The sequence below is a fragment of the Charadrius vociferus genome, unplaced genomic scaffold, assembly GCF_000708025.1.
Source record: "Charadrius vociferus isolate BGI_N301 unplaced genomic scaffold, ASM70802v2 scaffold787, whole genome shotgun sequence".
Lineage (NCBI taxonomy): Eukaryota > Metazoa > Chordata > Aves > Charadriiformes > Charadriidae > Charadrius > Charadrius vociferus.
The window spans coordinates 995,783-998,790 of record NW_009649307.1 but is presented as its reverse complement, the minus strand read 5'-3'; the positions used below and the strand labels follow the sequence as shown (position 1 = coordinate 998,790).

Below are 3,008 nucleotides of genomic sequence, written 5' to 3'. Positions count from 1 at the left end.
AATTGCCAGCCGTCCTCCCCAGCAGGGCGTCTGGCCAAGGAGAGGGGGAACCCAGGCGTTATCACACCACCACCACCCCCAGCATCGCTCCCTGCTGTGGGACAAACAAAGGAGGAGAGCAGCAGGAGGAACCTGCAGAAGCCTGCTGAGATGGAGATTTGCAATTAGCTGGGAGGGGGGGTGGGGAGGATGGGAAGAGATGGGACAGCGGGCATGGATGGGGACATGAGGAGCAGCCCTTTTCCACAGGATAGCATCCCCTTTCCCAGCAGCACCTTGTCCAGGAGCTGGTGGAGGTGCCCCAAAACCATGGCTGCTCCCGGATGGGTGCTTCAGAGGAGATGGTGTGGAAAGGAGAGATAGGAGCCCTGTGGGCTCTGCTGGACCACCCCAGGGCCGTGCCTCATCCCTCAGGACAGAGTTGGCCATGGGGATGGACCTGCCCTGCCAGGCCACACCATGGCCATGCCTCATCCCCTCCACACTGGAGATGGCCGTAGTAATGGACCTGCCCTGCCAGACCACCTTAGGACCGTGTCATCTCCTCCATGCTGGAGATGGCCATAGTAATAGACCTGCCCTGCCAGGCCACCTTAGGACCATGTCATCTCCTCCATGCTGGAGATGGCCTTAGTAATGGACCTGCTTTGCCAGGCCACCTTAGGACCATGGCACCTCCTCCACACTGGAGGTGGACATGGTGATGGAGCAAAGATACTCCAGCACATGGGGACTGTTCCCATAGGAAGTCCTCCGTCAAAGGGACGGGCGAGCCGGAGTTTCTGCAGGGCCGTGCTGGAGTGGAGCTGCCTTTGCACGGTCGTTTCTCTGCCACCTCAAGTGGATCGTGCAAGATCTCCATATCGCAGCTTCCCTTGCAGTAAAATGGGAGTCATCACTGTTAATTACCTACCTCACAGGGAATTAATTAATGTTTGCGCTCTACTTTGAAAAGGCTGATTATTAATTAGAAGATTATACGTCAAACAAGGGGAGCCACAAGGCACGGGTACAGCCTTGATGGCCCTCGCGGGTGCAAATCATGGTCCACAAACACGCTGATAAGGGCTTTGCAGGAAACAGCAGTGGGAAGAAGTTCCATGATAGCACCGGGGTGATGGGTTTGTGATGGGGAACACCAGCGGGAGCTCAGCACCAGGTGGGGAGGCCACCGTGGCTCGTGGGGGTCTTGGTCAGCTGGATGCGGCGTGCATCAAGAGGGATGGGATGCTCCGCTCCGCTGCATCCTGGTGAGCCGGTCTGGTGGAGCGGGGCTGGGGAGCCACGGATACGAGACAGCCCATTAAGTGGGGTAGGGAATTACCGGGCAATTAGCGTCTCTTGGTTATTGGACTGAATCAGAAAGCAATCAATCCACCAGCATCCGGCGGGCGGTAACACCGGCCCCGGCGTCTCCTGGCTTTGGGGGGGGTGGTGGGATTTGGCCTCGGTGGGGATGGCAGGATGTGGCCCTCAGCACACAGCCGGGTGCCACCGCTTCCTCCCAGCCCAAAGACACTTTGATAGCGAAGCCACCAGCCAGTCACCATGTTCACCACCCAGACCATCCACCGTGTGAGGGACCAAGCCGGCTCCGCTGGCCGCGGCTCGGAGCTCTCCTCCCGTCTGCTCCCGGGGTGTCGCAAGAACCGAGAAGAGGGAAAGGGGAACCGAGCGAAGAGCTGCCCGGCCGTCGTGTTACCCTCGGGCACGCGTCGCGGGCTCCCGAGTTTCCCTGTTTTGCTTCACTTCTCCCTGTTTGTCCTTGGCGCTCGACTCGCCCCAGCTCCGGACAAAACTATCCGAGGGAGGATCCTCCTGCCCATCGCTGGCTGATACGGCCGGGCTTGGATTTCTGTGCTTGTGGGACAACATGTGAGCTCTCCTTTCCACTCTGCTTCTTCTTCCAGCCCTTCCCCTAGAGCAGAAGCCCTTTGGCCACGCAGAGACAGCGTCTGCCACACTTTTGGGGAGAGGAGGGGAAAGGGGGAGGAACGGGAGGGGAAATAATCCTGGCAGTTTTGGGGGGCTGGCTTGAATTTCTGCACATCGCCTTCGGCGCCAGCTCCTCCATCGCTGCCCCCACCATGCGCTCGGGCCCCTGTTCTCTCCCTCCCGCTGTTCTGACAATGAGAAAAGAGGTGGAAATTTCTGAAACCAGCCTAGTGGCTTTAAATCACCCTCCCGCACAAATCGCGGAGGTTTTTTCGGAGCGTTGCCTTTCCCCTCCCTTCCCGCTCCCGAAGGGGAAGAGGGAAAGGCACTGGCCACATCCCCTGTTTGACAGCCACGGGGACCATCCCAGCGCCTTCCTCTTTTTCACTTCACTCCTTGCAGAATCGGCTCCAACGGGAATTTGCAGGAGGTCAAAACCTAAGCAGGAACCCCGGGCCCATCTCCCGCTTTGGAGGTGTTCGGGGGCCTCACGGCAGCCCTTTATGGGGACATGTTCAGCGGTAAATCCTGAAGAAAAAGAAAAACCCCGACATTTTTCCCAACTGGTTGTGTTGCATCCCCGATGCTAGCTCATCTCCAACGAACTGCAGACTCTCCTCTCCCCCTTGAAGCATCACTCCCCACTCTCGTACATCCCTCCCCGAGGTTCCTGCTCCTCTGTATTGATCCTCGCGCTTTCTCCGATTTATCAGTGCCTTTTGCAGAGAGACATGAAAGCCTTTCCCTCCGCAGACCTCCCTGTGCAAGGGACCGTTCTCCCCTCATCCGCTGTGTCCGCAGTGCATCGAGCATCTCCCCCATCAACAACGGAGGTAAATCATTATATTGTATCACGCTGGAAAACTGTATAAATTCACCGCTTTCCATCTCCGGGCCACCGATAGCCATCCCGTGCCAGGTTTTGCTGAGGCTGTCGGAAAGGGCACAGCCCTGCCCAGGTGGTGGAGGTGGTCGAAGGGGACACGCGCCTGGTTTACAGCCTGCTGTCCCTCATAACAGGACTTTTCTGGAGGGGTTGAAGCCTTGAGCAGTGTTTTTTCTTCCCCCCCCCG

The 3,008-nt window shown here is 58.1% G+C and overlaps 1 protein-coding gene across 1 annotated transcript in view; it reads right to left on the bottom strand.

Annotated features, from left to right (window-relative positions):
• FBXL18 (F-box and leucine-rich repeat protein 18) overlaps nucleotides 1–3,008 on the bottom strand; it is a 34,741-nt gene that overhangs the window by 31,612 nt on the left and 121 nt on the right. The gene's annotated exons all lie outside the window — the stretch shown is intronic.